Source organism: Accipiter gentilis, chromosome 7 (genome assembly GCF_929443795.1).
Source record: "Accipiter gentilis chromosome 7, bAccGen1.1, whole genome shotgun sequence".
NCBI classification, from domain to species: Eukaryota; Metazoa; Chordata; class Aves; order Accipitriformes; family Accipitridae; genus Astur; species Astur gentilis.
In genome coordinates this window covers 17,747,446-17,771,389 of record NC_064886.1, presented here as the reverse complement: position 1 = coordinate 17,771,389, position 23,944 = coordinate 17,747,446, and the positions used below count along the sequence as shown (strand labels likewise).

The window sequence follows — 23,944 nt, the reverse complement described above, 5'->3', positions numbered from 1 at the left end:
TCCTAATTACTTCTACTTCTAACCATGCCTCTGTATCTCCTTTCCTTTCATCTTCCTGAGTCTGATTGAAAGTAGCCTCAGAGCAGAAAAGCCGAATGAAGGAAATCTTTGCCATAGGCAAAGATAAGCAGCGTTTGTAGAGGATGATGGCCGGTGGCTGGTGCCTTGCCCAGGACCCACAGCCTCGGTGTTTGCTTGCTGCCCTGTGCAGTGTCATCCTCGCTTGGGAACGCAGCCTGAAGGTGGGCGGCCACAGGGTCATGTTTTCAGCCAGCTCTGGCAAAGGGTGGTGGTTTGAAATTTGCCTGGGAATAAATAGTAAGTACACCCTGGGATATACTTGGTTCCTGCAGATGTTCCAAGCTTTTGTGAAATGAGCAAGCAGAAAAAGCTGTGGGGCTTGCTCTGTGGTTTGTGTTTTTTTGGTTTGTTTTTTTTTTGTTGTTCTTTTTTTTTTTTTGTTGGGGGTTGGGTTTTTGTTGTTGTTGTTTTTTTAAGCTGTAGTAAGTTTATCTAAATTTTTCACCTGATTGTTTTTGTTTAATGTGGAATCCTAATGACCAGATATTCTTAATAAATGTTGGATTCCTTACTGGTTGGAGATGACGAAGGGGTGGGGACTCTGCAGTATAAGCCTATGGCTCCTTAGTCCAGGTAGTAAAGTGGCAGCACCTTTGATTCCACATGTCAGCATCTTTTAATTCCCTTTTGCTCAGGAAGGTAAGTAAAGCTAAAGGGCAAACAGCTTGTTCCCTAAGCAGTGGGCTCACAGTCCAGGTTGAGTTTGTATTTGTAGCTTTGTTTTGAATTTTGTTTTTATTGGCTAAAGAAATGCTTACGCTCTTCTTGTGCTCTGTGAACTCAGCTGCTGTGCCCTTCAGTGCCTCTGTACTTGGAGAGGGAGGAATGCATGTTATTTTGTGCGATGGAAGTGCCTGTTTTCAGAGGCTCAAACTCTGAGAGATGTGTAAAACCTTTAAATGCCAAAATATCAGCAGATTGACACTAAACTTTCTTCTTGTCCAGATAAGTAATGGGAGATTTGCTCTGATTTGTAAAATAATAATTTCTCACTGCTTACTTCATGTAAGCACTGATAGTTTTTTTTTTAATGAATTGATTCTTCCCCGTCCCCTCTTTTGCAAGAGATATTTAACAGTACATGGAAAATGTGACTGACCCTTAAAGGTCAGATTCTAGTCTACCATTCTGCTTTTATTATCCTGCTTCTCAGAGAACACAACATATTTGCTCTATCTCCTGTCCAGATTTGCTTTTTCGTGTATATCTAATTTTTTTCCATGTGTGAATTTTAAATAAGATTTCTATAAAATGTGGTGGCAGTAAAGCTGTTCTCAGAATGTAATTTACTGTATTTTATAGCTTCTGCTGATAATTTTTTTTTTTTTTTTTTTTTTTTTTAGTTTCTTGCTAGTGATGATTGGAGCATGGCATTTTTAGGCAGCTGAAAGGAAAGGTTATGCTATTACACAGTTTTTATTTTTTTAAAGCCTCTCTTACAATAATAAACATAATACAGGCAGCAGTTACCAGAACTCATTATTAAGTAGCTCTAAAACCTCTAACAAGATAAACCGTTTAATGTATTGACTTGTTAGTGTCTTTGGCTCTGCTTTTGATGAAGTGGTAGGTAGAGTATATATTTAGAAACTAATTCCAGAAAAAACATATCCGTCAGGCTAATGTATTTTTCAAGACCCAAAAAGCAATCATGTTTTTTTCCTGAGCAGAAAGTCATGTGCTATGTATGAAAGATGCTAGCGGTAAAGCTTTGGCTTACCAAAGGGAAAAATAGGGGCAATTGGCTCATAACATCACAACCATAATAGGAGAGCAAGATGCACACATTGCATTCTTGCTCACTAAGCTCCCCATTTGACAACTGGCGCGATTCGTAGACTTGTATAAGCTGAGCAGAGGGAAGAGCAAAGATTCAGTGGTGTGAGCTGCTTGGTGTAAATTGCACATGATATGAGTGCGTGTGTGCCTGGAACAAGTGATGTTAATTTGAGGTGGGCTATTTGAGCAGAACAGCTTCTCTTTAAGTACTGCAGGCAGCTTCGTGTTGTGCCATGGTAAGCAAGTCTGCTTTTTATTGCATGAAGATGGTGTTTGTCGTGGGAATTTCTGTACTGTCCTGGTGACAGTCACACTAAAATTTGTTGTTCTTTGAGCTAATGAGCCTGAACCAAACATCTCTGACCTTTTGAAAAGTGTTTGTGTCCAGATTTGCTTCCAAACCTCCTGGAATTTGGCTTGGCTTTTATTTCTGGCTTTTGTAGAAAGGTACTGTAGAGAGTAGTCAATTGAGCTTAGCACCAGGCAAGCTGTGGATTTTATTCCTCTATCTGGAAAGGGTTTGGAGATGTACCGGGCATCTCACTGAATGATTCAGTTTGTAACAAACAACCTCCTTCTGCGCATGTTTGCGTCTCTCCCAGTAGAGCCCGCTTGCTTCTGCCAAGCACTGGAATATGACTAGTTTTCCAGAACAAGGGCAGAGCATCCCAAATTATTTAAACCCCATCGCTTAGCATTCTTGACTGTTTTCTTTCTTTTTCTCTTTCCTTGTCTTTGATGTCACACAAAAACACTTCTCTGGAATTGGCAAGTGTGTAGTGGAACATATTTAAGCTCTTTTATTGCTGGGAGGGGCCTATTAGCTTACAGCTGAAAATGTGTGCTTTTGGTAGTAATGTAGTTTTTTGTTGGGTGTTTTTTCTCTGTGGGGAGGTTGGTTTGACCAAAAGAATCAATTGCTTCTCTTACACATTCCAGTATTTATTTGCTTAATTGATCCTGCTAATGAAGAAAACATATGTTCTGGAAGGCTTTACCCAATCTAAGAAAAAGTTAAGGAAGTTCCTTTGTGGTTAGTGACACTAGCGACAAGAACACCACGGTAAGAAACAGGGAAGAAAGTTGCTTATAATGCCCAACAAGCTTGTCCTCTGAAATACTGCTACTGGAAAAGTATGGTTATTCCCATCAGGCAGCCTGAGGGACTGAAAAGAAGTTTTGTTGGCATCAGTTTGGTGTTAATTGTGTTACCTCTGAATGCCTGAGCTGCTGGAGAACTGGGGAGGATCTTGCACATGTATATTTTGCCCACCAGAATTACTTATTTCGCCATGTGTGTTTTATCTTGTCAGCTTTTTGAGGCTTTTCTCTTTCCCACTGTGGTTTCTATGGAAATGTCATGGGTTTGGGTGGTGTGTAGTAACCCTCATGACTGCAGCACAGTCACTCTCTGTATTGCTTAGCTTGTGCTAATTTTGTGCCTGAATCGTGTTGCAGGAAGGGGGCAGAGGGTGTTTAACATTAACTAGGGGTGCCAGTTACAGAAATGGCAATTCAAGAGATGTCTTTTCCATCCCCTGGAGTTGAGAAGATTAAGCCAAAAAGCTGCAGAAGCTAATGTTGCCAGGCAGGCTTGAGGATGGACCTTATTATGGTCACTGGTCACCTGGTGTGTGATGCACGCTAGGAGCAGTCCCAGGGATGGGACTGCTGGTTTGGGGAGAGGAGGAGGAGAAGGGCTTCTGTGTCTGGCCCGGAGAAGGACACTTCTATCAAGTGAAAGGTTTGTCTCTACCACCTTTTTCAGAAGAATTAGTACATGGTAAAACATCTAAGGGAATTGGGAGTGTTCCTACCTCTGTGCACAAAGATGCATGCATTTTAAAATAAAAACTGCTGATGTTTCTTTCAGCTGTCCTTAGTGTGAATCAAAGCACTCATTTTCCAGTATTTCTCAACACTGAGAACACCAGGCTGGGGAGCAGAGATATTTTAGCTCTGCATACAGGATTAGTGGTGTCTTAGGGGGAAAAACAAGGCCTTGTGTTTCACCAAACTAGCAACTTGCCATTCACCAAAAAAAAAAAGAAAAAAGAAAAAACATGTGGTATTGTCTAGCTGATGGTTCTGTGTTGAACAAGGCTTTTAATGTGGAGATACTGGCATCACCTTCACAGTTGAAGAGCTTTAAGTGGGTTGTGCTTGCTGTTACCATCACTTTGTGTGTGTTCATCTGCCATGCTGGCTTAGAGAGCTTCTTCCAAAGAACTGTTCAGTACAGATGACAGATACTGTAAGTGTCTTTGGGTGTAGGAACTGAACTCTAAAGGTATAGATGCATTTAGTTAACTAATCCCCTTCCTCTTTGAGTTGGACTTCAAGTGATAACTTAAGTGTTGGTCCTAGGGCAAGTCAAACCATAAACAAGGGGCTGAGGTGGGATTTCAGAGAAGGCTGCCTTTGGTGCAAATACCACACCTTGCAGTTCACTCTTTTGGGTGGGACCTTTAAAACCTCCTCAAGCTCATTAGCTTTCTTCCTGGATGCTCCTGTTGCCCTTGGTCTGGCAGCATTTCTGAAGTAAGAGGTACTGGGCTGCTCGGAGTGAAAGATGCTAGAGGAACACAGAAAATCATCCACTTTGTCTTTGTAATCTCCCCTTGTGCTGCACCCAACACATATTGGCTTGGGTGAAGAGAGTGGAAGAGCCTCTGCCAGGAGGGTTTCTGTAGCCATTCACAAGAATGCTCTTTGAGAACATCACTGGAGGTGTGGATAAAACTAGCAGTATGAATGCATGCTTTTACCACGTCATCTTAGCAAACCATTTTCTCTAATAAGTGTGACAAGCTAACGCAGGGCTTCCAGAGAGGCTGAAGGAATTTGTCCCTGAATCCCAGAGGAGCTCAGTGCCGGAAAGTGTTTGGGAGGCTGATACTGTTGTTTTGAAAATCTTGGAGGTGATTCCCAGGGAGAAGAATATGAGAAAATTACTTCCTTCTCCTTCAGATATGGTCAATTTATAACTGTTTGGCTAATCCGATTATCTCATCTTGCCTGGGATGATAGATGGGATAGATAGCTGTGCTCTGTTTATTTGGGTCCTTTTGTACTAAAGGAGCACATGACCTTATTTTGAAAGTGTAAAAACTTCTGCAGCAACAAATACCATAAAGAGGAAAATGTAGCTTTCTCTACTTTCCCCTGTGACAGGCTTTGAAAATTGTCATTATTCTGTAACACAGTGTAGTTACAATCCTGTCTGTCAGCATGAAACTGGAAAATATTTTCAGCTCAAAATAAACTCCACAAGGAGAATAGTTTCCATGTTATCCCCGATTCAAGGAAAGCTACTGGACTTTAGTCCTAAATAAAGATTCCAGCCAACTTTGGTGCTTTAAGAAGCAGTAGTTGTTGTCCTAAATTTGACCACTAGCTTAAGTCTGCTTCTCTGCATTGCTCTTTGCGTTGACCAAATCAGTGGAGCAAGTTACATGTTGGCTTCTCAGTGTTGCTGGTGCTTTCGGTTGCTTTAAGAGAGTGGTTTCAGTTGCGTAAAATGTGAGATGGAAAGCTTTCCAAAATGTACGTATTGAGCCATCAGTTAGTTGGCAAGTAATTTTCAAAGCTCACCATTGTCCTTTTTTCCTCTTTAGCCCCACTGGAAAAAAAATGTGTTAATCTGTGCTTGAGAAGGCAATGATTTCCTTGGTATTGATACAGTTAGACCTATTTATTTTTTTAAGTGGGACATGCTTCCAATGTATTTAGCAGTAAATCATCCTCGAAGCCAGCTGTCTGAACCTCTGAACAGTGCTTGCTCCTGTTCTTTCTCCTGACAGGGCTATCAGGATCTTGTTGCTGAATTTGCAGAAGAGAATGGCCAATCTCCTTAGATTTTTTGGTTTTTTTCCCCTTTTAGTTTCAGTGATCAACAGGGATCGACTGCATCACTCATTTCTGATGCATTTTTAGAAGTAGCAATTCTGGTTAATTTGGAACTTGGAAGTTTTCTCTCCCATTAGCTAATTATGGCTATTATGCTCTATTGTCATTATTGTCACTCAGGGTATTTTTGAAAATTAAGGGTGCATAACAATGAAACTCATCAACGAGGCTCCCTGAGCCTATTGTGAGTCACCCTTGCTGATTTCAGTGACAAAAATAAGTTTTCTTTTACAACTGTTGACTCCTGCAAGTCGGTTTGTGTTCTGGCTCGCGCCTTGGAGAGCTACTGTCACCAGCACACGGCCAGGGAGGCATCCCACCTGTGTGTGGCTCCTGTCCGGCTGGTCAGCCAGCTTCTCTCCTCTCCACCGCTAGCCTAGGGCTAAGTTTTTAAGCTTTTTACTAGCTTTTGGATGTTTTTGATCTTTATCAATTTTATAAAAAATGCTGAAGCTGAATAGTGCTGTCCTGAGGAAGGAGGGATAGCTGGTTCTTGGCAAAAGCTTATGTTTTAGCGGGAGAACAGAGAGGATAAGCTCCTGGATTTACATAATGAATGCTTTTTTTTTTTTTTTTTTTTTTTTTTTTTTTTTTTTTTTTGGTGGTTTCTCTCTTCTGGTGCTCTGTCTGTATAATTGCACTAAAAGGTAAGGGCGAATGAGTGGAATACATCAGCAGGGCAGACAGGCTATGGTATGCAGCACTCATCTTCAGGGGAAAAGCAACTAGGAGGGTGGTTAAGGACCTCTTACTTTGTTAACCTCACCCCTTACCAAGAAGCACAATTTCAAATTACTTTTTTCTGTTCCTCCTTGCTTTGTTTTTTGCATGGAATTGCCTCCAATAGAGGTCAGAGAGATTGGCCACCTTCTCTGATGTGAGCTGCTACTGCAGTGGAGCTGTCAGTCTGGGCGAGCCAATGGTCTGCCCTCAGATCAAAAGTTTTTCAGTTCCCAAATAATGCTGCTCTGATTCACTTTCCTTCTAGCTGCCTTTCTGTTCCTCGGATAACATTCCTAGTCCTGGTAAGAAACAGAGCTTTATATTGCATGTTATGCAGAGACATAAGCCTGCTGCTAGCTGGTTGGGGTTTGGAGAAGATTCCTGTATGGGCAGGTGCAATGTAAGTAACAGCTTATGAGAGTTATGGGCATCCTTTTGAAGCACCCGTTGCACATCTCTGACACCACACCAGATGAGATGGACCATGGAGCCGACGCACAATGGCAATTTGTCTTTTTTTTTCCTAATCTCTCTCCAGTATTTCTTCATCCCATCATGGCTTGGTGCCCCACTTGCACCTGGGAGTGTTATCAATGTGTCTGTTGGGTGCAGTTGACTTCCAGAATTTGGAAACTTTATGGTACTGTGCTGAAGAGAGGTGGAGAGGGATAAATATATTAGTAAATCACACAGATGAAGCCATAAGGCATCAGTCTGGAATGAGCTTGGCTTGTATCTTAACTGCATGACATAAAACTAAACACATAAATTGCATACCTGAGCAACGGAGACAATCTTTTAGAAGTGGTGTATTTAATAATTAAAAAAAAAATTGTTAGCAGAGTGTACTAAAAGTGTGGATTGTTACTGCTGCCATTGCTTATGCTTTGCTTTTCTTTCTTGTAATTATCATGACTGGTATTTTTAGGGTAGCTTTGCAGCTTGTCTATTTTCTGCCAAGTTGGCTAAAAATGATGGTCTCACGTGATGTGATAAATATTCTCTTGGAAACTGATGCTGTATATATCCTGAACTTCCCCTTCTGCTGATGTCTGGATTTGTTCCTTAAAATTGTAACCACAGGAGCTGGAGAAAAGGTGTCCCTCTGTATTAAAGCCTGTGCATATGGCTGTTATGGTCTTAAGAGTAGCTTGAATAGTCTTTGCGGATAAAGCTGATAGACTGGAATGTTTTTGTTTGCTTTAGCTTTTGGGTGGTATTAGCCTTAGTTGTAACCCCTTTCAGTTTCTGTTATCTTTTATATGGACTTCCTTCAGCTATGATCCTGCAGTGAAATCCATGCAGACAGAGTCCTTCTGTGCTGGGGTTGCAGTAATGAGGCCAGACACGGAGCACGGGGCTGCTGCTGTACTGCTCTCATGTGGCACCTCTCTGCTCAGTAGTGCTCAACCTTTCCTACTGGAGTCATAGGGCTTTTCTGGTTTTATTTATTTACTTATTTTAGGGGTGCCCTTACAGGAGCTTTTCTCTGCTAATGTGTCTCCTGTCTGTTTTTGTAAGACATCTAGGTATATGTTTCTTCAGAGGTGTTGAGGACTGCATGTTGCTGGTGCCCTACCCCAGGACTTCTCCAGGCTGTCCTGCCTGAGCTCCAACCTGCGGTAGCCATTTCATGGTCAGCCAGCCTTGCTCCGAGGTCTGTGGAGGCTCAGCACAGGTTGAACATATCCACCTAGAACAATGCGTCTACTTGTGCGCTACATATGTGAAGACCGTGCTTAATCTGAAAACTCAAGGTTATAGTGGGAACTTTCTGGTAAAAGCAGAGATTGCTTTATGTCCTCTTTTCAACGACACCCAGCAATTCCAGGCAGGCTATGAGGTGCTACTGGGTAGTCCTTGGGTGGAAAAGGTGTTGGGAAAAGGCATCATTTGTGTGCTCTTCCAGACAAGGTAGAGCTCAGGGACAAGCCTTTGCCTTGTGCATTTGGGCAGCATTGTGTAGGTAGACCCAGGGATTTCATACTTGGCTCTTGCAGTGATTGACTGTATGTGCTATTGCAGCTGGCATTGCTGGGAGTGCTACATCAAAATACCATCTAGAACTCTTGAAAGACTAACGTGCTATTTGTGTTATTGATTTCTGGACTTTGCTGCCATTCAGGATTTCAGCTTACTGATACAAGCAAAATAAAAGCAAATCTGTGGAAAAGCAGAAACTGAACTTTTAGGCTAATGAAGCTGTATTGTGTCTGACAAACGGGTAGCTAATCTGCTGGAAAAGGGGGTGGGTTGACTTTTAGTGAGAAGTTATTAGATGTTGAATAGCTGTTAAATTGCTGTATTAATAAAATGGACAATCCTCTCTAGCTTGTCTCCTTAAAGTATTTTATTAATTGAGAACCCTCTTTAATATATTCTTTTAAAAATCAATTAACATTTTGAAAAACACTTCTTTGACTGTAGCGACCTGATTCAGATTAAATCAGGTTTATGTCACAACTGCTTCCTTTATGTACTTTAGCTGCAATTTATGGACTCTGTTGATAATACTAACTTCTTATATATGAGCTTAAGACTTCTAAGAACAAGTCTAATGAGCTGACATTTTGTCAGAGTGTTTTGAATTGGCAGCAAATAGAAAAATAGAAATGAGATGAGAAAACAGTCTGCTGCCTGGAGTGAGAACTTGGATATTATTTTCAGTTCAGCTACTGATTTCTGCTTTGACTGTGAGCCAGCATTTGCAGTGAATTTTGGACTAACCTATCCAAACTTAACTGTCCCTCAGACACTTGCATTGCAGGTAACTTTTATCACTCAGAATAATTGTCCTTTTCTTCATGCCATGTTGTGACCAAAGTTGAAATGTTCAAGCCCTTTGGCTCCTCTACCTGCAAGACACTGTTAACGCTTTCTGGATATGCCAAAACCTCCAGCTTTTGGTGTTTTTTACTTTCTACCTGCCAGTTCTGGAGGCTTTTAGATTGTCACGCTTGCAGCAGGCGAGGCGGGTGAGCAGCATCTCCTCTTGTGGTGAGGCAGGTCTGGTGCTGTCGGTTAGGGGCCAGGATACACGTTTGCTCTTGATGTTGCTGTCTAAGAAAGTCCAGATCCTGAATCAGGTCACTGTTTACAAAGCAGATTTATGTCAGATATAAATACAGCTGTAATGCCCTTTAATGAAGGGCATGTGTGGCTCTTGCAAAGCTGTGCAGCACTCCTGCTATCTGATAGCTGACAGACAAAGCTGGAACAGTGATGCTAGAGAAATTCTCAAGGTGTGAAACAACTGGCCAGACCGTAGCGAGAATTGTAAAGCCTGAGACAGGAAACTGCACCACTGGGTCAAGGCCTTCAGAGCTGTCCCTGAAATCTGATCTGATAGGGTTTGACACTTTCTGCTCCGTGCTTTGTTTCCGCAGCCATTGTCAGGCTGGAACAAGGTTTCCATCCTACGGCGCATCTAGTGAAAAGGAAATCTTGTGCCATAACCCTTTGTGGACTTGCTTTTGTAACACTTTCTTAGAAGGAACACTTCAAAAAAGGGCACTCCAGATACCGTTTGGATACTTGATGGGGAACAGAGGAAAAGTAAGTTTATTTGAACAGGCCTTGGGGGTCAGGAAACAGATTTTGTTTCTTTTGTTTTGATCCTCATTAAATTGCTTTCTGTTGTCCCATATGTGCAAAATGACGCCTTGTTGTAGGACACCCTGATTGGCTTGTGAAGTTTAATTTGTAGCTGGAGAAGACAGTTGAAATCCCATTTAGTTTGAGGAATAAAAAAACATGGAGTTCCACACGAGTCCTCAAGGAACAGGAGAAATCTGCCCTTGGGAAAGCTCTCTGCTTGCCTTGTTGGGCTGAAACCACAATATGTGGTCTATGGCTGTTGAATGCTTTGTTACATCCAGAAATTCTCTGTAGAAGAGAGAATTATTTACTGGAGAGGAGTCTGAGTGAAGCCAGATCTTGGCTTTTTGAAACCAGTGGCAGTGGGGAGAGGCTATGGGAGGGGTTCAGCAGCAAAATGGGTTAGAATAAAAGACCAAAGGAATTGCTTCAGAGTTTTGTCTTGTGGATATGACAGCTGAAAAGTTAGTTTGGTTTGTGATTCCCAAGATATTAATGCCATTATTGGGTTCAGAGCACAACTTAATTATATCTGATAATGTTATCTACAGCAAGGATTATATGCACTGGGTTTTGAGGATACTGATTTAAGTGAGGGTTTGAGCATCTTTTGATCTTGATTAGTTTCTTTCCTTGTCATTTGTAGAAACAGTCAGATTGGTAGCCCTTGTAGAAGAGGGAGGGGTGAGTGTTTGGTTGTGGCTGTGCTTATCCTGAGTGTCATGAAGCCACACGTGGTGGCAGGCTGCCTGGGCAGCTCTGCTAGTCTTCATTCAAGTTACTGCATCAAGCAAATCTGAATCTACCCAGACTTAAACAAAACAGAAAAGTTCCTGAAGCTTCTACGTGCTTTCCTGCAGGAAAAGGGCATGTCTGCGTGCTACAGGAGATGGGGTGGAATGTGTACAGAGAACCTCTGGGTTCTTGGAGAAATTTATTAACTGTGATTTCCAGGAATTACTTTATTTTCTGCAGAAATTACTGATACCTCCAAAGGCAGTTGGTAGGAAGAAAAAAAAATTCTTTTGCATTTTATTCTTGGAGAATTGGGCTAGTTATCAGGGCAACTTAATTTACTTGAGCTACACCACTCCCTCCTCTAGTTAAAAAAATTTTCTTTGTCGCAAAAGTTGGACCCAGAAAATCTTGAATCTGCTCTGTCACTAATTCTCTCTTGGATGTTGGACCAGATAATTTTTCTCTCTGTACCTCAATTTCCCCCCAGATGAGGAATAATGATGGTTGCCCTAGCTACTGAGGCCAGGGTAGAGCTTTAACGCATCTATCAAGCGCTGCGAGATGGCTGCAAGGAGTACAGCTGGGCACTGGCCAGGCACTACTGCTCTTGTAGGTCTGGAGCAGCCACTCTCCTATGCCTGTGCTTATTCAGGTTGGGTGACTCAGTGAAACAGTGTTGTTTCCTCTTTTCTTGCCAGTACCTGCATTTGTCTCCTTAGGCACTGCTCCTGTCCTTGGCTTGCGGCGAATTCATCATTTATTATTATTTTTTTTTTTGGAGCCTGGCCTGATGGGACTTGTGGGTTTCCGACTGAGGGTGTCCAGACTGGCTGGAGGTGTTCATGTTCCTTTCACGGTGCCATTTTCTTTCCCTGTTATATCACATCTTGCTTCACGACAGGTCTGCAAAATGATGGAGATGGTAATTGAATTGCATGTCAAGAAAACCAAACAAATGCAAGACTATACAGCTGGCCCTGAGTTTAATCTAGAGAAGGATTTATAAGTATTATGTAGAAACATGCCGTACTTTGTGTTCAGAGAAGCTTGTACAGAACTTAAATATATAGAGGTGCAGCTGGCTTCCCTCCTGGGAGTGACAATGTCACTCTCTGCAGTGTAATCAGCCTCCTCTAGTCCAATTCTGTCTCAGCACCTGGGTGTTTTATTATGATTGACTTTACTGCAGGTGTCCTCTGCCTTGAGTTTCGTGAAGGTCTCTCCGTGTTGTTGGAAATCTGAAGATGGATGGCTGTGGCAGTAGAGAAGTATCAGGGCTGTTGAGAAGGTAGTTGGTCCATTCAGAGGAGAAATTGAAGAGGTGATTAAAAAAGAAAAAAATCCAACTTTTTTTTTTTTAAATAGCACTTTAAATGCTTTGTAGGTATCTGTTATGGATGCTTTTTAAATTTCATTTCTAGGGTTTGCTTGCATTGAAGGTATAGATATAATTTGACTTGTATTTTCCCTTCCGATACTGTATGGCAGGGCATCCTACGTTTTGTGTCTTTTGTCTCACCAGTCTGTATCTGAACTACAAAATATATGTTCAATTTGCCTCCCGCATTCTGTCTATATAACGTACTGTCCACTTCCATTTTTTTGCCATGAAAACCCGGTTACTTAGGGGGGAAAAAAGGCACCAGTAAATAGTGTGCTTTTTCCAAGTTTCTAGCTAAACTAATAAATCAAGATCTTATGGGAGTTTGGGGGTTACAGTGGGGATTCTGATGTCTCAGGCAGATTCCAATTTAACTCCACTCTGTAATCATAAGGTTTTGATTTTCTTAAAGAGAGAATTGTCTCCACATGGTACCTGCTTTTCTTCTGCTTATGCTCTTGGAAAGTGAGCGTGGTCTGATGGATTCATCCATGTGCCTTTCTCCTTCCCAAGTCCTGGATTCAGTTTCCAGCTTCAGCTAAATTTTAAGTGATCATAGTCTGTCCCTCAGGGTTTTTTTGGGGGTGTGTGTGGGAGGTTGTTGGGTTTTTAGAGGGGTGGTGGGAGTTGGGGATGTGGGTTAACATTTGGCAGTATCCCTGGGCTGTCTCTCATTGCCTGAACTGGCTATCGCATCCTGGTTTGGAAGAAGCGTGTAGGACACCTTCCAGCTGCAAAGGGGCTCTTTAACCTAGTGCGAAGAAGTAAAGAAGGAGTTTAGGCCTTCACCTTGCTTCAGGGCTTCTCATCTCACCAAGCACAGCGGTCACAGCAGCTTCTAGGATGATGACACTGGTTCTGGGTTTGTCACCCCTGGGGATGACTGGGCAGTAGCGTAGGAAAATGTTGGCAGCCAGGAATGAGCAGCATTGAGCAATGAGTCACTGTAGTGTTAGAGGGAGAATTACCACCAGGAATTGTCTTTGTCATTATATGAACTCCTGGAAATGTGCCAAGATGTATATCCCTCGTGGATACACAATGGAAAAATAACTCTTCTAGCATTGGGGTTAGGCTGCTTGGGCCTTAGTCTTGGGTCTTAGATGAACCAATATTGTTTAGTTCTTAGGAAAAGCTGCTTTCTTTTAGGGCTTTAAACCTACTTCAGCCTCAGTTGTTTTGCAAATATGTATACTCCAGTGGGAAGGCAGAGGCAGATGCTAACCTCCTCCAGGGAGGACTTTCTCCTACTTCCAGAAGGTTCCTGATTTAATCCTTGCGTGACTGAATGGTGTCTCCTCTTCCAGCAGCACACGGAAATGTTTCTGTCCTCAGTCAGAACCACCTTGACTCCATTCAGTCCCAACCACTAGCAATGCAATGGCATTTCTTCTTCCTGGAAAAACCTGCAAAGGTCCTGAGTTTTATTGGGGTGCAGCTGTGACCCCAGTGCAGCAGCTGGATCTGGGGCAAAACGAAGAGCCTGGCCCCATCAGCAGCCCCAGCCCCACGGTGGGTCCCCATGGAGGAGCCTGGAGTTACCTGTCCCATGGCCCTTGAGCTGGGGGATTGTTCAAGTGACTTAAAACAGAAACTTTACCCTTCTTCAGACTTCTTAAAAAGTTGAGGGATAAGCATCAGAAATTATGCAGCCATTTGTTACCGAGGCCAAAGAAGAAACTCCACTGGTCTGGCATGTAGTTCAATTTTGCCTCCTCTGCCTCAGCTTGCAGTCTGCTTAGTCGAAAACACCCTGGAAACCTATAAATTATGTAGGCGTTATTAGAGTCTAGGGGTTCCATGTTGTGGTTAGCATTAAGGATGATTTGCAAAAGCAGTAAGATCTGATGGTTTAAAAATGCTACATCACTCTGTATGTGGGATGAGGAGTGTTAGAGGGGAAGAAATAACACCAGCCCAAAATGTGCTGAATAATGAACTGAAAATGGTTATTGATTATCCATGCACCTTCATTATCCTGCTGCAATCTGAGAACAGCTAGCGGTTCTTTTTTCTTCATTAAAAAAACCAACCCACTTTCAAAGGCACTTATGAAATATTTAGTGTAATTATTTCCAAGATCAAAACTCCAAAGAAATTATGCAGCCACAGAAACCTTGTTAATCTTTTGGTGTTATGGATGAAAGACGCAACAGAGATATTAAACATTTACCGTTCTTCTGCAAAATGGCCTCTTACTTTCAATCTCAATTGCAACATTATTCATCAGCCTTCACTGCTGCGTTTGTCTGCTTCCCATGCAAGAATTCTAGGTGTCATTACAAGTTTCTTCTGATGGAGTAGGACTTATTTTCTCTATCCCTGTTTTGCCTTTAGGCAACGCAAATCTCAGCCTAATGAAACCAGTGTGAAGCATTACGGTGCTATAACACTGACTTTGCAATCATACAGTGTTTCCCTCCATGAAGTAGTCTTTTTAAACCGGCTGTGAATGTTCGTTCCCTTTTCCACATTATATTTGCATAAGTGAGGTAATGAAATGTTATTTCCATCTAGACTGTAACTACTGAAAAAGTTGAGTAGCTGTTGATGTCTCTTTTCAGTTTGAGCAGGGAGTTAACTGAGGAAGCAATCCAGAGTCTATCCAATGTTGACTCAAATCCTAAACTAGCATTTTTGTGTCTCAAAAACAGGTTTAGTGGATCTGCAAGTATTTGGAGATAAAAATTTGAAATAACCTTGAGAAATAGTCTGAAATGGGCTATAATTTGGAAGAGAGGAGTGCAAAGGCCCAAGAATAAGCTATAAAATGGGGGAATGGCTGGTGTGGTTGCCATTCTGTGGGAGGTGAGATAAGGCTGTGATGGGTTTTGAACTGAGCAGCCATCAACTGCCTTACGCTGTTGGCAAATATCGTGCAGAGATATATGAACAAGAGTCATAGGAAAGACGTGGAGTTATCCTCATTTTTTAGGACTGCTGTGGCTCACACCAGTCTTAGAGATGTGGATCAGTGGGAGAAGGGGTGAAGACAGACAAGGGAGAGAGGCATCACATGCGTCTTTGAACATGAAAAAGAAGAATTGTGGAAGAAAATAGTTAATGAACCATTTGCTGCCTCTCCTGAGGTTGGCACAAGAAGAAAGGGGCTTGAACTGTAGTGAGGATAACTGAGGTTAAACAGCAAAAGCCTTTTATGTCTGTAAACAGTCTGGAGACTCCTGAGATTCCTTGTTTCTGCAGCTTGAAGTGTTTTTCTCAATTCCTAATTTTTTCTTTTGGAAAAGATAAATAGCCCTGTTTCCTGAGCAGTTTTTAGCTGTAAGGCCATTTGTAAGGCCAAAGCAAGTCTGAGCATGGTAGCACGGGCTGGGTTTGTGCTCAGCTGGGTGCCCGAGGACCCTTTGGGTGAGCTGGTCACCAGTCGTTTGCAGAGCTCTGGCACCTCAGCCTCACCACTCTCAAAATTTCTTACCCTCAATTTCTTATTTTTATGCTTAGTGACTAGTAAGATTAAAGAGTGGGAGCTCTCATGACTTCCTGCTCTTGTTGTTGTAATAAAAAAACCTGTAATTTCCAGTGCAGCAACTACCAGAGAGAGAGAAGGGGGATGGTGTGGATGCTGTCTTGAGTTAGATAGGTGTAGTCATCCCTTTACTCTGGTTCACCCTTGGTCTTTCTCCCATGCCTCGCTGCTGCCAGCATTTTTGCTACAAGCTACGTAAGAGGATCGTTCCACAGGACATTAAGAGTGTGGTTGGGTTGGTTTGTTGGCTTCTTACTACTTAATACAAGTGAAGCCTTGACCAACTGGTGGGGACTGCACCAAGCGCGCTTCTGCTCACTCTCTGAATTCCATCAGGAAGAGAGAATGTAGCACCCAGAGATGTGAGGTGTAAATGCAATAGCCTCCCCGGGAGGCTACCTTGGAAAATAGATATGTTTGTTTTGTTTTTTTTAAACTTGGCCAGCATCGCAACTCCCTGCCACTGTTGCCCACAGAGTGCGCAGGCTTCTGTGTGGCAGTGGCCTTCGGCTAATGGACGTGCCACAAATGAAAGTAAAATACTGTCTGTTGCTGTATGCCAGTAGCATTGGATAGATTTTTCTTTACAGTAGTTTACTCAGCTGCCAGCAATTTTCAGTCTGTTTTCAGCCAATGTGCTGCACTTACCACATTGTCAATGCTGCTTTTATTTTTGTTTCCCTGTGTGTGTATATATATGTATGTCTATATATGTGTCTATATATAAAATATATATTACATATCTCTATGTATTTATATGCACGTGTGTAATGTCTGCCTATATTCAGCATGTAATGCTGAGAGACGTCGACTAAGAGCAACCCGTTAAAAGCAGGGTCTGCCCGGTTCCTTTAGCTCAGCTGAACAGAGGCATCTGGCTTTGCAGCGAGGCCACAGGACGCTGGGTTTTGTGGCTGCTCTGTTCGTGCAGAATGCTTGGAAACTTTTAACCTTTAATTTCAAATGCATTCTTTTTAATATGCAGCTTTATCCCCGGCATCAGCAAAAGGATTAGATGCCGGTTTGTCTTTCCCTCTGAACTCATCTGTGACTTCAGTGTGCATATTAGTTCTTTTAATGGCTTCTTTATTAGTTCATTATTGCATAACCCCCAGGCATGGCAGGACTTCAAACGTTAATTTTCCAACCAAAGTTCAGCTGATGGATTTCACCTGGTCCCTCTGAAGTCAGCATGTGAATAGAGAGGGCTGGCTTGCTTTGCACTGCAGCATCGCTTATAAAACAGGAGGAAGGGAGTAAAGTTTTCTTCTCTGCAGATGTTAAAGGAGTAACAGGAATGGAAAGTATGAAGATACAGTACAATAACCTGGAATATTTAAGGAGAAAAGGCGGTATGTGTGTGTGTGTGTGTGCACGCTTTGGTGTGGTATTACTTTTTTTCCCCTTTTTTCTTTTTTTTTTTTTTCCTCCCCCGCCCCTTTCCCTCTCATTGCTTCAAGCTAGTATTTGGCTGCCCAGTGAACTGTAACAAGATTTAATAGCTCCAGCGTAGCTATATTGCATTTGAACTGATTCCATCCTTCTGTTGTAGTAAACGTCTGCTTTACAATGAGCTCTTAAGTGACGTCAACTTGTATCTAATAATGGAAAAAAATCAAGTACTGTAAATGCAACTTGTTCACTCTGTGTCTGTCTTATCAGTGTTTTATCCTCAGCCCATTGCAGTGCTATCTGCATTTGAGATATCTTTTGAGTTTGCCCTGAGGTTTACACCCGAGGAAAATTGTTTTCCACACACGCTTGCATTTTCCTCTTCTTCTTCCCCCCCCTCATTTTTCTCTGACTGTATTGTAGGCTGTGGCCAGACCCAGTAGCGGCAGGCACAGGGAGCTCCCCCAGCTCAGCTGCCAACCTTGTCTGTACACTGCAGCTACTCCAGCACTTGGAGGACTGTATTGTGGTTTTGCAATGTTGGGCAAATGTTCCTTAGCTGCTGATTCACTGTCAGATGTGATCTAAGCTCAGTCATGAAACTTGGATGTGTAAGCATCTGCATAAAAACTTTTATTTGAAAAAGATGTGACGGATTAGATGTACGATTAAGATGTACGATTACGAAGAACCTTACTTACTGACAGAAGCCTTTAAGCAGTGAGCGTGTGAACTGTGCACTTTTAAGGAGCTTTAACTTTTGATTACTTCTTTTTTTTCCCAAGTCCTAATGAGTTTTTAAATCTGCCTAGCTGTCGGTCAGCAAGTACCACCCATGCTCCGAAAATTGAAAACCGCTGATTTTAAAAAGCTCATTCTGTCTCTTCAGTTTATCCCACATGCACTTCTGTGTGAGAGACAGTTATGAGTGTAGACTTAAGTGTTATGGCAAATAACGGTAGCTGCAAAGTTACTAAATAGAAATGTTGGGGGGTTTTAACCTTTCAATGTGAACATTGTTTGAAACAGTCCCACTGGAGAGATTACTTTGGTGGGGTTGGGAGAAGAGGGGAGACAAGGGAATGGCAAAATACGAGCACTCAATATTCATCTGGCTTGAAAACCCTCATAAATTGTGTTTTTCCCCTTGACCTTTACATAGTGGTAGTCATTCATGTGATTGGAGGAGACAGTTGTGCTCCAGCTGATACTGTGCTAAGCGTCATGCATTCACAAAACGAGAAGTTCCTCTCTGTCCCGCGGTGCTTCCCGATGAGATGGCAGTGGGATGTGGGCAGGACAGTTACGAGGCCATGCTGGTCCACGTGATGGATCGTGGGCTGGATGTGCTGTCCTGGCCAAGGGTCAGGTAGGCAAGGCTGGCAAGCAAGGGCTGAGGAGGGTTCGACAGCAATGTTTTGCAGATGCTGATGGACATCCTCTCCTGAGAGGCAGGGACATGGTGGACAAACTGGATTAGAGGAACAGATAAAGGGAATGGTTTTGCAGCAGCGATACTCTGGACAGATAAAGCTGAGCAAGACTGCTTTTGGGCCAAGAGGGAGAGTGCCGCATTAATCAAGGTGTGAGTGTTGAGGCTGCCTTTAAAAAATGCTGACTTAGGCCCTAGGAATCTGTTTCACATTCATGCTGCTGCTTCTAATGGCATAAATAAACCCAAGTGCATTATGTATGCGGTGCTTCCAGGTGTGGGCGGGCACTGTAGCCTCCCTCAGGGAACTCTGCAGGAGAAGGAAGGTGGCCAGGCTGCTAAGCCTGGTGTTGCTTCCCAATGTCCAAGGGTTTGATACACTTGGGACCAATGCTAACATCACTTTGATATTGCTTTCTTCAAGGAGGCATCTTCTTGGGGGATAAAAAAGATGTAGAGAACCTAAAGAAAGTTTTTAGGGAGGTAGATGAGGTCTCTAGGTAATGCCTTTGCTCATCCTTTTGCCATTACGTGTTTGGCTTGGTTTTCTTACAGTTGTTTCTGTTAATTATCTTTCATTTCTCAGTTATGTGAAAACATTGCAAGGAAAATTGTTTAATAGCTGAGTCAAGGGTATCGATCTTTAGCTCATGAGTGTGATCTTTCATAGGGAGATTTTTATCAACTTCAAAAGGCAGCACAGCCCTGAACAGGCAGTGGCTGATAAGAACCCAAGACCTGGGTCTGGTACCTGCCTCTGCTACTGTCTGCTGTGCAACCCTCCGTGATGGGTTTTTTCCTTCCTAGGGTGAGTCTTCTAACTTTATAGTAGTGTAAAATGAACCTCCTTCGTGAGGCTAGAAGAAGCTCATTATAGTTGCTCTCTGCATCTAGGGTTTTTTCTTCCCTGTTGAAAATGGGAAATAGCAGCCCTGGCCCCTAAAAAGCCTGTGCTCAGCAGCCTGGACATGGAAAACGTGAGCTGGTCAAAAATTAGTTGTTGAGGCAACAGCGAGGAGAGCTGTTAACAGCATAGCTGGGAACAGGGCTGTAATAGCCCTTTTGTAGCCTGAAGCCGCTGGCGTGAGTGGTTCTCCTGCACTGGACCCATCCACCATGTCAAGGAGCCAGGATTTTTGCTGTAATACTCAGTTGCCATACCCTTCAGGGCCAGCCTGTGAAGCCTGGCTGGGGTTTGGCCTCCAGTAGCACTCCAGGACTCCAGTAGCACAGTTTAAACACCCTTCACACACTAACTCGTATTCCTTAATTACAAGCTGTCAGTTGTCATCAGTCCTTTGCTACTTCGTTTAGTAATAGGGAGGCTAGCCCTAATGCTCTCAAAGTGACAACCCCAAACACTAAATTCATGAGCTAAACGGAGAGATTTTGCTGTGTCTCTTGATCTGTTCAGTATCTGCAGATCCTAGTAGTCCCCCCCACTTTAAAGAAAGGGCACTTTCTTAAAAAGTTTGTTATTGTTGTGAGGGAAACCGTTAAAATCAGAAGGAAATGCAGCATGCTGTGCGTTAGCCTTCAGACAGCCTGAAGCAATAGCTCGGAGGTGGACCTGACTCATCACAGCAGGGTATTGACTCTGGAGCGTAATTATGATGCTTTGAGAACCTGATTTTAAAATAATTGAGGTATAAAATTACGTGCCTGGCTTTCACAGTTACTACAGCTCTGTGTATAAATTGAGTAACGGCCTGTACAAATGTGCTACTTGGCTATAGCAGAAATAGCAGCAAGTCTGGAAATGTCCTGTGTCACCGTTGTTCTTCTCTTGCTGAGAGGAGCCAGCTGCAAGCTGAGTTTTGCAAACAGCCTTGGTTACTGGTCCTGGCTGTGTGGCTGCAGGGGTTTGGCAAACCCACAGAGAGTCCAACTTGGTACTTGGCCGCTGGGCAGCCGAAATCCAGCCTGCTGTCGAAACGCTGGCTGCTGGCTAATTCTGGCACATTGAGCATCTCCATTCAAACACCTCTGGCTGCTTGTAGCAATGGGCTGGATACGTGTAAGTGCCAGGGACACAGCTGGTGTTTTGACACCCGTTTTCCAAAGCTGTGTCATGGCTCCCTTACTTCCAGAAGGGCTTTCTCTTCTTTCCATAGCAGCTATCATGTCTGCAGACAAACTTCTGTGTTTTGTTTGGACAATACATTAAGCAGTCTTGGAGAGCTTTGATTCTCTATAAAGTCCCAAGACTTCAGAAGGAGGCTGCTGTCCTCAGTGAGTTGTCTGAAAGCGCAATTTTGTCACCTCTGTGCCACCTGGCATGGTGTCCCCAAGATCTGAATCTGGTGAAAACCCATGTTTATCTTCATGGTTTGCCACCTGGGCTCCACTGCTCTTAGAAGGGTTAGGGCAGGTTATTTTCAGCTCAAAGGCAGCCGAAGCTGCAAACTTACCTTGACAATATTTTTTTTTTTTTTTTTTTTAACCAGTCTAGCTTAAAAAAGGCAAACAAGTCAGGTTTGTTCTCTTTGTGCCTCCTTCAGAGTCAGACTGCAGATCCCAGGTGCTTTTCCTGCTGGTCTCCTCAGTTTGAGGTTGCAATTTGGTTCTTGCTGTTGCCCAGGTGTCGTGGTTTAACCCCAGCCAGCAACCAAGCACCACGCAGCCGCTCACTCACTCCCCCCCATCCAGTGGGATGGGGGAGGAGATCGGGGAAAAAAAAGTAAAACTCCTGGGTTGAGATAAGAATGGTTTGATAGAACAGAAGAGAAGAAACTAATAATGATAATGATAACACTAATAAAATGACAACAGTAGTAATAAAAGGATTGGAGTGTACAAATGATGCACAGGGCAATAGCTCACCACCCGCCGACCGACACCCCGCCGGTCCCCAAGCGGCGATTCACTGCCCCCAGTTCCTATACTAGATGGGACGTCCCATGGTATGGAATACACCGTTGGCCAGTTTGGGTCAGGTGCCTTGGTTGTGTCCTGTGCCAACTTCTTGTGCCCTGGCTGGGCATGAGAAGCTGAAAAATCCTTGACTTTAGTCTAAACAATACTGAGCAACAACTGAAAACATCAGTGTTATCAACATTCTTCGCATGCTGAACTCAAAACATAGCACTGTACCAGCTACTGGGAAGACAGTTAACTCTATCCCAGCTGAAACCAGGACACCAGGGTGTTTCCAGGGTGTTTTTCTACCCAACTTTTGGGGACTGGTTGCAGTAGCTGGAGTGGGCAGCTGCCGGAGGAGTTTTTGGGAGTATTGCCCTTCCAACGGGCACATCATTGGGACCTGCTGCTGCCTGGAGACCTGCAGGCTGAGCTGAAACACTGCTTTTAAACATGTACTGTAGGGAGGTGGAAACCTGAAGGGAAACTTTATAGCAAAACCTCAGCTTTTGTAAAGCCAAGCAGGAAGCTGGACCAGGAGCCACTGCAGTAGCCAGATGTGCTCTGCCCACCAGGTGCTTTGAGGCCGCTGCTGGTGACTGCTGCTGTGCCTGCTTGGGGCTGAAATGGTTGGGTTTTTTAGTCTGTAATAAAATAAGCCCTCTTGTGTCTTGGCCATCTGAATTATTACCTGCCTGGCACTTCATTATAAACACATTTTTTCCATCTTGGTACTGGTTTCCTGCCATTTTATTGCTTTTAAGGTTCTATTTTTTGTTTTATTCATCTCTTCCAATCGATAGAAATATCCTGGGTTTAGCAAGCAGCAAAGGCAGACGTGACTGATGTCCTTATGCTGGGAGCAGAATTGCTTTCAGAGCATTTGGGGAACGGCGGGGGGAAGCTTTTAAATCTAGTTTTCAAAGATCTCTAAAGCATAACAAACTTCTCAAGACATGTAGCTGAGTCTCCCACTGCCATTAGCTCCAAGAGTTCAGATACCAGCATTGTACCAATGCAGATCTGGGGCCAGTGCTTGAGATTTATCCTCTGGTGGTTACTGTTCTTTGCTGTGACACTAATTAAAAACCACCTAATGAGACTATCTCCACCTGTTCTGGAGGATTAGTTTTGATGGACGAAATCCTGCACATGCGTGTGGATGCATGCACTTCTGCACATAGTCATGGCACTGTTGGGAAGTGCAGTGTTCCCAGAATTATTGTCTACAGGGTTTGCCGTGGCAGATTTTTTTATATTCTCCCCCCCCCCGACTGCTCTGACAGCAATAAAATGAAACAGAGAATTGAATTTGAAAATAAATTGTTTAGCTGATGCAGCACCGATAGCTGATGCAGGCGATAGCTGTTCCAGAAGAGTTGGTCCAGGATGGATTGGCTTTACTGCCAAATGAAGAATGTGGCAATCAAACGAAGGCAAGCTAACAGCACACCGGCACGGGGGCTGCGTGCCTGTGTGAGGCAAACCCTCTGGCTGGGATGCGGTGCGCAGTGCCCTGTGTAATTTCAGCAGTGGGTCAGCTCTGGTGTGAGACGGAGATGTTGCAGTGCCCTTTGAGGGCTACACAGATTAGAAGTCGGTGGACCTGGGTTATAAATACTGAATTTTGTCCGTGATTGCTCTGTGACCATGGGCATGTGTTTTAACCTCTCTAAACCTTGTGAAAGGTTGGTGAAGTGCTGTGCAAACACCAAGTGGTGCTGAGGCCTGTTGATAGCGGTGTGGTTTCCTGGTTCCCAGACCATGGCTTAATCTGCTAGATAAGTTGCTTGGTTTTATTCTTTTTGTTTTTTGTTGGTTTTTTTTTTTCCCCAGCTGTAGGGTGTGAGGCTGGTTTTGCTCCAGAAACTGTATCTGAAGGCACAGCAGAAAGGTGGATTTTGGTGTTGAGAAGGAGCAAGGGAAGTGCTTTGTGTGCTGGGAGAAAGGTCATCAGAACCTGCTGAGGCTGATTCGGCCTGATAGCAGACAGCTTTGCTTCTTGTGTCCTCTCTTCTTCAACAGTCATTTCCACCACCCCTACCACACCACTTCCTTACCTGATTTTATTGTCTTCATCCATAGCCCATAGGGAGTCTTAAGAATATTTGAAAAGTTACTGCTTTAACCCTTGGTGTAGTAAATGCTGTATTCCCCATATTCTTAAGCAATAATTCTATTAAATTGCCTCAAGGTGGGGTATGATGGATTTTTTTATTTTTATTTTTTTTATATGTTGCAGTTTGATCTTTGGCTGTATTGTTATGCAGCGGGAGTGTAAAAATGAGTCTGGCATTGACATCAGTGGCAGGAGGATTTTGCCTGTAGACTACTTTGGAAAGACAAGGGGTCCTACCAGCACTAATTCAGAATAAAGTAGGGAAGAGAAGTACATTTCTGCTGTCTTTATTGTTAGAATCCAAATGACTTTTTTCATTATGGTGTTACTGAGGGCCAAGGAAGTCTAATTATTGCCTTTTTCTTGCTGCTGAATGAATGCTGAATGAGAGGATAAAAACCTGATACCTTTGAGTGGATGCATCTCTGGTGTGTTGCTGACATTGGA

At 43.2% G+C, this 23,944-nt stretch overlaps 1 protein-coding gene across 7 annotated transcripts in view; it reads left to right on the top strand.

The window, feature by feature from the left end:
• PITPNM2 (phosphatidylinositol transfer protein membrane associated 2) overlaps nt 1–23,944 on the top strand; it is a 143,230-nt gene that overhangs the window by 46,306 nt on the left and 72,980 nt on the right. The window lies entirely within an intron of this gene.